This window comes from Narcine bancroftii, chromosome 9 (genome assembly GCF_036971445.1).
Source record: "Narcine bancroftii isolate sNarBan1 chromosome 9, sNarBan1.hap1, whole genome shotgun sequence".
In the NCBI taxonomy this organism is placed as follows: Eukaryota; Metazoa; Chordata; class Chondrichthyes; order Torpediniformes; family Narcinidae; genus Narcine; species Narcine bancroftii.
Genome location: NC_091477.1, coordinates 52142428 through 52155289, shown reverse-complemented (window position 1 = coordinate 52155289; position 12862 = coordinate 52142428). Strand labels below are relative to the sequence as shown.

The following is a 12862-nucleotide window of genomic DNA, read 5'->3' as shown; positions in this document are numbered from 1 at the left end:
AAAACTAGATTTGTCACAAACATATCAACAGATAGAATTGGACAAAAAAATCAAAGGAATATGGGACAATCAATACTCATCTGGGACTATTCACCTCTACACGCATGCCTTATGGAATTTTAGCAGCACCTGTGATTTTTCAAGCAACAATGGATTCTGAATTGGGTGTTACCTAGATGATATCATCATCATGGGCCAAATTATAGTGAACCTTGAAAAGGTTTTAACTGTACTACAACAGGTTAATATATGATTGTGAAAGGACAAATGTGTCTTCATGCACACCTCAATAACATATCTTGGATTTACAATCGACAATGAGGGAGTGCGAACGAATCCAGCATGAATAGAAGCCATTCGCAAGGCCCTATACCCAACGAACAAATTGGAATTACAGTCCTTCCTAGGACTTGTTAATCACTACCGAAAACATATCCCTAATATGTCTACACTATGCAGCCCGCTGAACCCTAACTCAAGAAAGATTAACCATGGTATTGGAATACAGAAACTAAAAACAGTCGATCAATTAAAGGAAATATTAATATCAACAAATAAGATGTTGATCCACGACGACCCTAGTAAAAAAGTTACTCTCGCTGTGGATGCTTCACCAGTGGGACTAGGAGCGTTAGTATCCCAAATCACAGAAAAAAGTGAACAACCAGTAGCGTATGTTTTGCGAACATTAACCACAAGCGAACCCAATTACGCCCAACTAGAAAAAGGATTGGCAATAATTTTTGGTGTAAAAAAATTCCATCAATATCTTTACAGAAGAAAATTCAGCCTGATCACAGACAACAAGCCTCTTCGTTTAATCCTGGGGCCACTCAAAGGTATACTAGTATTAGCTGTGGCCAGAATTCAAAGATAGGCCATGCTACTAGCGGCATTTAACTATGATATAAAACATAAACCTGGAACACTCAACAGCCATGCAGATGCCTTATCATGCATGCCGCTGTCCGAGACAGAACAACGAGAAGAAATTATTAAATGGACAGCAGAGGCAGCGGGGCATCAACCAAGAACAATTTCAACAACTGCCCATTATAGCCCAGATGATCGGGAAGGAAACCTGAAAAGAGGCAACATTAAGCAAAATCCTATATGTCACCCTTAATGGGTGGCCCAAATCTGAAGTCATCCCAAAAGATCTAAAACCTTACCACACATGCCGTTATGAACTATCAGTTGAAGAAGGATGCTTTCTATAGGGTACCTGTACAATTATTCCAGCCAAATGGCAAAATATCATGTTATCAGAACTGCAGCACAACCATCCAGAAATGGTATGAATGAAGGCATTGGCCTGGATGCATGTCTGGTGCTACCCCCCCCCAAAACAGAGACATTGAAACAACAATAAGAGAATGCAAAGTGTCAGTCAATATAGCCAAAGCTAATCCCATGGAAATTACCATCCAAACCCAGGCATCAGATCCATGTTGACTTCACCAGACCATTCATGGGTGAAACTTTCCTTATAGCTGTGGATGCACACTCCAAATGGTCAGTAGTTTCACAGCTGAAAAACAGCATAGCAGATCCCACGAATGACTGTCTACAAGCTATCTTTGCCACTTACAGATTGACTCATGAATTAGCTATGGACAATGGGCCTCAATTTCCATCAGTACATCATTAAAAATTTATGCACGACAACAATATCAGACATATTTTGTCTGCACTCTATCACCCAAGTACTAATGGGGAAGCAGAACGTTTTGTACAAACATTCAAAAAAGTAATGAAAACCATGAAACTTCTAAATGTCTCCTGGACACACAAAATCACAGATTTCCTATTGGGATACAAAAAACACGCCACATTCTATCACAAAATGCACCCCAGCAGAACTAATCTTTGGCCGCAACCTGCAGACCAGGCTGTCCACAGTTTATCCAGATCTGGGTCTCTGATTGCAAAAAACAGCATCGCTACAAACCTAACCTAGAACATTGGAAGTGGGCAAGAGAGTTTTGGTACAAGATTATAGAAAATATAAAGACCCATGGGTAGTAGGAGTAATCTTACAAAAACTGAGCCCCTGGTCATACTCTGTTCTAGTGGGGGGGGGGGGGGGGGGGGGAATTGTGGAAGCAACACATTGACCAATTATGAGCATTAACTGACACTAAGGTCTATGAAATGCCTCATGAACTGGAGGAGGTGGAACCAGACCTGCTGTGGCCTGCCCCAATCATCACACCCCTCAGGCCGGGTGAGGGGGAGGGCAGAGATGGTCGGGGAGCTGAGGAGTCCAGTAACTGAGACACACAGCCAGGAAGGCAGCGAAGACGGGCATTCACCACCGAACGTCAGCGAAGGCGGGCAGTCGCCGCCGACTCAACCACCGACCCGACTATCTACGGGTCCAGAGCAAATACCGGCACAGCAAACCACACTGAGGTGGTCCAAAAAAGAAAGAAGACCACCTGAATGTTTTAAGGACTATGTGGCCTGATTATTATTAAATACTTTCACTCTTATAATTACTCATGAGATGAGATCTAATTCTCACTTGTAATCCTGGGCCCAAAGTTCGAAGGGGCCCAGTCAACATTAATCGCTGAGGGGGGGAGAAAGAGTGTTGGGTATAAGTCCACCTTCTGCTGGACATCATGACACCCACATCATGATGTCACCGTTCCATATATAATCCTGTGTGTCAGTAGCCATTTTAGTCTAATAGAAGTAAAGGATGAGAAAACATCATGTCTCTGAGTCCTAATTGTGTGAGTCCATACACAACACTATCTGACTGTTCTGACATCACTTACGGAGGATCAAATAGTTAAATCATCCATGATGTTAACGGAATGTTGGCATCTTTGCCTTTAATTATCCTTGAGTCTGTATTTAGTCATCTCTGCAGAAAAAAAATACATTCTAAAAGCAGAAATAAGATGGTATGGCAGAAATGAGAATTAGCTGGAAAAAAATCACCAGAATAACCCTAGCATCTGCAATTTTCTTGTTTTAACAATTTGTTTTTTTTACTTGTCACACTTGTGCTATCGTTTCCCTTCATTGATGGTGCATTCATCAAATCGAAGGCTTCGAAAAGTCCATATGCTCACATAATTTCATTTTATCATTATATTCAGGATTTGAAATGGACTGGCTTGAACATAGTTACTGCCTTTTCCTAGTCGACCTAATTCTGTAAAATTTATCTGTGTGGTGTGGGATTTCAGCCACATGATAGGTTTTATGGTTTGGAATGATAAAGTCTACTCCCTGAGGAATAAGTGAACCAATGAAGTTTTTACAGAAATCTGCCTACAATATCATAATCCCACAAAGTTATCTGTTTCTGCAGCTCATTTGATCATGTGTCTATAGACAAATCACTGGATTTAAATAATTTAATTTTAACATCTGTTGAATAAGATCCTAAGATGCCTGAACTGCTGGCCCATTAACACTTCACGTCACTTTTATTTTCATTTGATTTTCTATTTCTCACCTATTTTCAAGTATGGCTTCTTCATTATTCTTGTCTCCAAATGGTGATATGTAAAGGCAGAAGCTGAAGCTCATTGCACAAAATTTGAAAGGTTTCTGATGCTAACAATTCAGTGCTAGCTGCATAGAGGGTGTAACTATAATTGCCTAAGAAGTAAAAATAATAATTCCCCCAACAAAAAAAAACTTATGATATATCTTCTCAATATCATTCATTGAAATTATTGTATGAATATTAAAAATCATAGGTATTTCTGAGCCTGACCCTCTAAAAACCTGAAAATCAGTAAAGGACTGGTAACAGGAACCATGCAATATTTTTCTTTCTGAAAATTGTCCTAAATAGGATGTGTGAAATCACTCATCATTCACAGTTATATTTAACTGATCAGTGCTTGTAAATTAACTTTGTTTCATCGTGATATTCTGCATTCACTCAAATTCTTCTGAGGTTTTTGCCACACTAGTTACCCAAGTTTAATATCTGCAGCCACAAAATCAGTTGGGATAATTTCAGTGTGAGCTTCCTGCCCCAGTGGTGCCACTGAAGAGCTGCACTGGAGCAGAAAATATATCCGGTTGAGTCACCTGCTTGTGATTCGTATAAGAGAAGCATTTAAAGCAGGTCTACAATTATGCTGCTTGTTCACATTTTTAAATGCAGAATTAAAAACAATTCATGTAATCAAGAATGTTAAAATGCCATTCAGCCAAACAAAATCAGCCCCAAATGAAAATTACAGAAATTGGGGCTGCCTGATTAGCTGCAGAAATCCAGTGATACACTTGAAAGTTTCAGGCTGGAACAAAAGTATCCTTATTAAAATATCTGGATCCATTGTCTGTGGTAGATCTCCCTTTTCTTTTAACAGATTTATATCCTTATGTCATTGACTTGAGTATTAAAGGGAAGACATTAGGTATTCAACCTTTTCTATAAAGGTAGGAGTTTCCACAGGAGCCCATCATCTTCCATTTGTGGAATTCGCTATTCAGGACAAACTTTACTTTGTATCCCGGAGGGTGATTGACACCCGACAAGGTGGGGCTTGATCCATTCAGGCCGACTAATTGACAGCCGACCAATAGTATCTCACAATAACGTGGAGTCACTTATTTTAATCCAGTAACCAAAATGAATTCTATTGCTAATGTGCTGTTTACAGCCCAATGGCGCTCTACTAGTTATTAATCAGATGACTTGCACTGGTTTTACTTTGCATCCCCTTTCTGATTTAGCAAAATTTATTTTATGAAATTGTTAATTGTTAAACCTGCAGTTTAAACACCCAGGATATACATTTTATTTTACAAAATGCTTTCATAGAAACATAGAAACATAGAAGATAGGAGCAGGAGTAGGTCATTCGACCCTTCGAGCCTGCTCCGCCATTCAACGAGATCATGGCTGATCTTAAAGTTCAGTACCCCGTCCCCGCCTTCTCTCCATAACTTTTAATACCCTTATACAGAAGAAATATATCTAATTCCCTCTTAAATATATTTAATGAACCTGCCTCTACTGCCCTCTATGGGAATGAATTCCACAGATTCACCACCCTCTGGGTAAAGAAATTCCTCCTCATCTCGGTCCTAAATGGTTTGCCTATTATCCTCAAACCATGGCCCTGGGTTCTGGATTTTCCCATCATTGGAAACATCCCATCTGCATCCATTCTGTCCAGTCCTGCCAGAATTTTATATGTCTCTATGAGATCCCCTCTCAATCTTCTAAACTCCAGCGAGTACAATCCCAATTTGCGCAATCTTTCCTCATAAGTCATTCCTGTCATTCCAGGTATCAGCCTGGTGAATCGCCTCTGCGCTCCCTCCATTGCAAGAACATCCTTCCTTAGATCAGGTGACCAAAACTGCACACAATACTCCAGGTGGGGTCTCACCAAGGCCCTGTACAGCTGCAGTAAGATATCCTTGTTCCTATACTCAAACCCTCTTGATATGAAGGCCAACATACCATTTAACCGCCTGCTGTAACTGCATGCTCGCCTTCAGAGACTGATGTACAAGTACCCCTAGGTCTCTCTGCACTTCCCCATCTCTTAATATATTGCCATTCAAATAGTAATCTGCCCTCTGGTTTGTATTACCAAAGTGGATAACCTCACATTTATCCACATTGTAGTGCATTTGTCATGTATCTGCCCAGTCCCTCAATTTATCCAAATCACACTGGAGCTTCCTGACCCCCTCTTCCGTGCACACAATCCCTCCTAGCTTAGTGTCATCTGCAAATTTGGAGATATTATATCCAATCCCCTCATCCAGATCATTAATGTAAATTGTGAACAGCTGGGGTCCCAGTACAGATCCCTGTGGCACCCCACTGCTCACCGCCTGCCACTCAGAAAACGAGCCATTTATCCCAACTCTCTGTCTTCTACCTGCCAGCCAGTTCTCAATCCACATCAATACTTTGCCCCCAATCCCATGAGCCTTGATTTTGTAAGCCAGTCATTTATGCGGGACCTTATCGAAGGCCTTTTGGAAGTCCAGGTACACCACATCCACTGGCTCTCCCCCATCTATTTTACCTGTCACCAATTCCAATAGATTTGTCAAGCACGATTTACCTTTTGTAAATTCATGTTGACTCCATCCGATCCCTTCTCTGCTAGTCATATGCTCCGCTATTACATCCTTAATAATGGATTCCATCATTTTGCCCACTACTGATGTAAGGCTCACCGACCTATAATTCCCCGCTTTTTTTCTACCCCCCTTTTTAAATAGTGGGGTAACATTAGCTACCCTCCAATCCATGGGTGTTGATCCTGAGTCTATCGAGTTCTGGAAAATAATTTTTAAAGCATCTGCTATCTGAATGGCCACTTCCTTAAGTACCCTAGGATGTAGATTATCAGGCCCTTGGGATTTATCTGCCTTCAATCTCATCAATTTCCCCAAGACCATGTCCTTAGAGATACTGATTTCTTTCAGTTCCTCCCTTGCATTAGTCTCTATGTTTCCCAACATCCTTGGGAGGTTATTTGTATCCTCTCTTGTAAAAACAGAACTAAAGTAAGAATTTAATTGGTCTGCCATTTCACGCTGCTGAAGATCCAGCTGCGCTGGATGGGTCACGTCTCCAGAATGGAGGACCATCGCCTTCCCAAGATCGTGTTATATGGCGAGCTCTCCACTGGCCACCGTGACAGAGGTGCACCAAAGAAAAGGTACAAGGACTGCCTAAAGAAATCTCTTGGTGCCTGCCACATTGACCACCGCCAGTGGGCTGATAACGCCTCAAACCGTGCATCTTGGCGCCTCACAGTTTGGCGGGCAGCAACCTCCTTTGAAGTAGACCGCAGAGCCCACCTCACTGACAAAAGGCAAAGGAGGAAAAACCCAACACCCAACCCCAACCAACCAATTTTCCCCTGCAACCGCTGCAACCGTGTCTGCCTGTCCCGCATCGGACTTGTCAGCCACAAACGAGCCTGCAGCTGACGTGGACTTTTTACCCCCTCCATAAATCTTCGTCCGCGAAGCCAAGCCAAAGAAGATTATATATTCCCCTGATTCCGACTGCAAGGGACCTACTCTGGATTTCACCAATCTTTTCCTCTTGACATATTTATAAAAGCTTTTGCAGTCGGTTTTTATATTTGCCGCAAGCTTACTTTCGTAATTTATTTTTGCTCTCTTGATTAATCCCTTTGTCCTCCTTTGGTGCATCTTGAACTGCTCCCAGTCTTCGGTTGTGGTACTTTTTTTGGCCAATTGATATGCTCTCTCTTTGGACCTAATGCTGTCTCTAATTTCCCTTGTTATATTTGTTACAGTCTCAGGTACAATGAACTAACATCTCCCAATAGTTTGTTTATTATAATAGGACAGATCTTCTGCCATAAACTCAGCACTTACACTGAAACTAAAATTGCAGATGCTGAAATCTAAAATAAAAACAGAAAATGTTGGAAATACATTGGATGATGCTATAGCAGCTAAAGTAAGCGAATTTATTGCTAATCCCCCGGCAGACAACCAGTACACCAGGTTCCGTTAATTTCTCCTGAACACGCTGGAATTGACTAGGCACAAGCGCGGCATGCGGCTTTTAAATATGGAGGGACTGGGTGACAGGAATCCATCCGATCTAATGAATGAGATGCTCGCATTAGCAGATGGTCATTCTCATTGCTTGCTTTTTGAGACTCTATTCCTGACCAAACTCTCAGGTCATGTTGCAATACCAATAGCTAACATGGATTTCCGCCGGCCCCATGGCGTTGTCCGGGAGGCTGACAGGCTCTACCGTACACCAATGCAAGAGTCTGCTCTCACATACAGCCTATTTTCACAGCAGATACATCTCCCATGTCCTATGAACCTCCTGAGTCAAAGAAGGAGGAACGTACTGACAGGTGGCGAGAATGGTGTTTTTATAACCATCGCCATTGGGGAAAAAAATGCCTATAGATGTGTCTCACCATGTAGCTATTACAGAAAATAGTCGGGTAATGAGAAAGCCGGCTGCCAATAATGGTCTCGGCAGCTGGCACAAATACGGGCCTACAGTATCTTCAAGATGACGGTGGTAAACGCAAGTTTCTCGTAGTCAGGGATGCTGTGTCATATTGCTCCTGCCAACCTATTTTGAGAAAAGACATCAGCAATAACACCTGGCTCTTCAAATGGACTTCCATTCTCAGCTTTGGCACATGACGGGTCACAATTGGGATAGTAGGTGCGATATTCCATTGGAATTGCGTCTTGCTTTCTGTTGCACAGCCCATTTTAGGTGCAATTTTTTAAGATCCTATGACGTGCTAGTAGACGTGAAGCAGAGGAAATTAGTTAATGCCACCATTTTTCAAATACATACCCATTGGTATGCAGCAAAGGGAGAGTTTCCCAACTCGGGGTGCACACCCTGCACAAAGACGCCTATGTGCCCTGCTCAGCAAATTTCCTGGTATTCTCTCTATTAATTTCAGTACCTTCAAAACAGCCATTACATCAACACCTCAGGCCCACTGATTTATGCCAGGGATTGCCATCTTCTGCCTGATAAGCTGCGGCAGGCAAAGGCAGAATTTACTGCAATGGAGTACCCAAGAAAACAGGTGGATGGAGACCCTGCAGCAATTACCGTTGGCTCAGTAATATAACTACACCACCTGACAGATACCCTATTCCTCATATACAAGATTTTGCTGCCCATCTGCACAATTGCCGTGTTTTCTCCAAAGTTGATTTTGTCAAGGGATACTATCAAATCCTAGTCGATAAGGATGACATTCCTAAAACCAATGCCACCTGTCAGTACGCCTTTTGGGCTTTTTTAATTCCTTAGGACACCATTTGGGTTGAAGAACACCGCTCAAATGTTCCATAGGCTTATGGACGCTTTGGGTAGGGATTTAGAGTTCGCTTACATCTACTTAGATGACATCCTCATTATGGTGCACTGTTAGCCAGAATCAGACACACACAAAGATTAAGACTGTACAACAGTCCACAAGGACTTCCACAGAGCCAGGCTGGCTGTGGCTGCAGCAACTCTGAGTGAGGCCTCGGGAGGCCGTCGCAGGCTTATATCCCGGAGGGTGATTGACACCCGACAAGGTGGGGCTTGATCCATTCAGGCCGACTAATTGACAGCCGACCAGCTGTTGTCCTGTCCCCTTACACTCCTGCAGGTACAGAGGTTTCCCCTTGCAGTAGGCCGGTGGTGTACCACCACACTCATAGCCAGTCAAAATGAGCTGAGGAATTCAGTCTTATCATCAACCCTAACAAATGTCAATTTGACAAGTCCACCATCGACTTCCAGGGACACAGAATCATGGCCAAAGGTGTCTTTCCCTTATCCAGCAAGGTAGACGCAGTCTGTGCTTTTCTGAAACTTACCATGGTTAAGGGACTGGAGGAATTTTTGGGCAGGATAAACTTCTATCACTGCTTCATTCCAGCAGCCACTGACATTTTTTGACCACTGTTTCAGATACTCAACACTTCTGATCTGTTTTAGAGAGTTGGCATTTCACTGCAGTTATGGACCATAAGCCACTCTTTTTTGCCTTCAGCAGAATAACGAATCCACGGTTGCCCAAGCAGCAGCGTCACTTGTCATACATTTCTGAATTCACAACGAATGTATGCCATGTCTCAGGTAAAAATAACCTCGTCGCTGATGTGCTGTCCAGGCTGACTGTACATCATATTCAGGGTGGTGCTAATATTGCTGAATTGGCCAGTGCACAGGCCATGGACACGATTTTCAGACATTCAGTACTGCCATTACTAACCTGGACATACAGCAGGTGGCATTACAACTGGGCAGCCCAACCCTACTTTGTGACATGTCTTTAGGCTACCCTAGACCAGTGATTCCGGCATCTTGGTGATCCCTTTTTGACCAGGTACATAGCTTGTCACATCGATCCATCAGAACATCCATCAAGTTCATGTCGTAAAAATATGTATGACATGGACTGAAAAAAAGACTTTGCGCATTGGGCCCGCACATGTACCTCCTGCCAGACTTCAAAAATTCAGCGGCACACCAAGGCGCCTCTTCAATCTTTCCCAATGGTTTGAACATGTGCATGTGGACCTAGTTGGGCCATTGCCAATATCTGAAAACATGACATACATCCTAACAGTCGTAGACTTTTTCACGTGCTGGCCAGAGGCTATCTCATTCCCATCCAGTGACACTGAGACATGCACCAGAGCATTCATTGTCAATTGGATCTCTAGATTTGGTGTCCCGACACACAAATTCAGATTGCGGAGCGCAATTCACCTCTGCATTATGGACTGCCCTTCTGCACCATGTCACAGAATAACACCCATAGTCCAACGGCCTTGTGGAACATTTCCACAAGCAACTCAAGTCCGCACTTAAGGCTCCACTCACCAGTCCCAATTGGCTCAATGAGTTACCATAGGTTCTACTGAGAGTGCGCAGGCCTCCCAAGAAAGACTTGCCTGCATCATCTGCAGAGATGGTTTATGGTATGGTACTTTCAGTTCCAGGGGACATTCACTTTGCATCCAACTCTGACCTGGACATCCTTCAGCAGCTTTGATGTGGTGTTGCAGTCTGCAAACCTACTCCAAATAATTGGCATGGAACCCCTAAACGGCATGTGCCCCCACCTCTCCTTGATGCTGACTTTGTTTTTGTACACAGACAGGTCCCAGGAACACTGTTGCAATGACTGTATGAGGGTCCTTTCCATGGATTAAGAAGGACAGGGTTGTATATACTTTGGACATGAGGAGCATTCACAACTGTTCAATGAGGACAGACTCAAGCCTGCCCATGTGGATCCCACTTCACCGTCAGCCCAGGCGGCAAGGGCATCCACCTTAGGTGCATGTGGCTGGTGTATTGGTTTATGGCGACGGTTCTGGGGGGGTGGTGTAGCAGCCATTTAGTGGGCCGAGTGGGTGCACAGTGCAGTATCTATCTTGGGTAAACTTGTACCTCTCACTTTGTTCATTTTAGATTGGTCACAGTGTTCGAACTACCGAAAGAAAATAGACACACACACCGAGAGCAGTTCAGTTTATACAAGCCTTTATTACTAAATCTAAAGCTGAATTCACACTACAATATGCAAGCCCTTCCCAATTATACTTATCAACGCCTGGACTGGTCCCAACTGCCAAAGCGAGGCACACTTGTAGTAGGTTGTCAGGGCGCCGGTAGCACCTTCTCTACCTCCCTCGACCGGGACATTAGCTGGACTCTTTAAGTTCTTCTTCTTGCTGAGAGATGTAGCCACCTCTTCCAGAGTCTCTCTCTTCAGCAGTGGGACCAGGGCTTATATTACCCAAAAGTTGTTTACTTCAGATCTTATCTTTTTGAACAAATGGTTTATTATCTTCCTCTTGCTGAGAGATGTTGCCACCTCTTGGAGAGTCTCTCACTTCAGCAGTGGGACCATGGCTCATATCACCCCAAAAGTTGTTTACCTCAAATCCTATCTCTTTGAACAAATGGTTTAATTATCTTCAAGGTCTCCTGACAGTCTGCGACCAACAAATGTAAACTGGTCTGGGCCTCATAAGTGTAAATTAGATAATGTCTTCCTATTCAACTGCATCCTGGGCCCCATGGTGGGTGTTTACTAAATATGCATCCTGGGCTCATGGTGGAATTTAGATTATGTCTTCTGATTCCAAACAGGTTCTCACCCTTGCAGCTGCAGAAGTAAAAACACAGTTTAATTCTTTCATTACAGTATCGTGAACCGTCGTCTGGGTACTCACCGGTTAATGGACTGCACACGTGCGGTACTGCATGCCGAGTTGGTTTGCTGTGCCTCCTGCCAGAAGACGTGGGACTTTCACTGTGCTTAATTTAAACCTGCCAGTCCCGTGGATCGGCGGCAAACTCATAATGATGTCACCACCCTGTCCAATGGACCCAGGGACGTGAGGTATATAAAAGAAGCATGTAAAGCCCAAATAAAAAGACTTGTGTTGACTAACGTGGTGTGTGTGTATTGCTTTATAAGCTCTACCAAATTAGTCGCTACAATTTCTGAATTTTATGATTCTCAAGTGCCTCTTTTTTGCTTCTCTTTCTCTTCTAGGTAAGGATATCAAATTAATGGTGCCTCTTTGTGTGCCTTATGGGCAAACAAAAATTTAGGTCACGTCTCCAGAATGGAGGACCATCGCCTTCCCAAGATCATGGCCACCGTGACAGAGATGCACCAAAGAAGAGGTACAAGGACTGCCTAAAGAAATCTCTTGGTGACTGCCACATTGACCACCGCCAGTGGGCTGATATCGCCTCAAACCATGCATCTTGGCGCCTCACAGTTCGGCAGGCAGCAACTTCCTTTGAAGAAGACCGCAGAGCCCACCTCACTGACAAAAGACAAAGGAGGAAAAACCCAACACCCAACCCCAACCAACCAATTTTCCCTTGCAACCGCTGCAACCATGTCTGCCTGTCCCGCATTGGATTTGTCAGCCACAAACGAGCCTGCAGCTGACGTGGACATTACTCCTCCATAAATCTTCGTCCGCGAAGCCAAGCCAAAGAAAGAAGAAGAATAAAGGAATCAAACTTTTGCTGACAATTGTTGGAATCTAGGGGTTAAAACATTATGAAAGAAATGATTAATTAATAAGTGTATATTTACTGCATGGGTCAGGGAAAAAGAGGAATGTGATTAAGTGGCAATCACAGCATGGAGCAAAGTTGGCTGAGCAAAATGGTCTGCTCCCAAATACAGGGAGAGGAAATGCATAAAACGATTTAGGAGGAATGCTCAAACTGAAGGAGGTGGTGAGTAGCACAGGAGACACACAGGCCAGACCAGAACAAAGAATGGCCTGCAAGAAACAAAGGGAATGGAAAACCAGTCTAGGAGGAAGATTAAGGCATGAGGATGTGTTA

The 12862-nt window shown here is 43.4% G+C and overlaps 1 long non-coding RNA gene across 1 annotated transcript in view; it reads left to right on the top strand.

Annotated features, from left to right (window-relative positions):
- LOC138743642 (uncharacterized) overlaps window positions 1–11934 on the top strand; it is a 53836-nt gene extending 41902 nt beyond the window's left edge. The window contains exon 3 of the long non-coding RNA XR_011344964.1: window positions 11694–11934. This is a non-coding gene — a long non-coding RNA (uncharacterized lncRNA). The remainder of the gene's footprint in view (window positions 1–11693) is intronic.
- The last annotated feature ends 928 nt before the right edge of the window (window positions 11935–12862 follow it).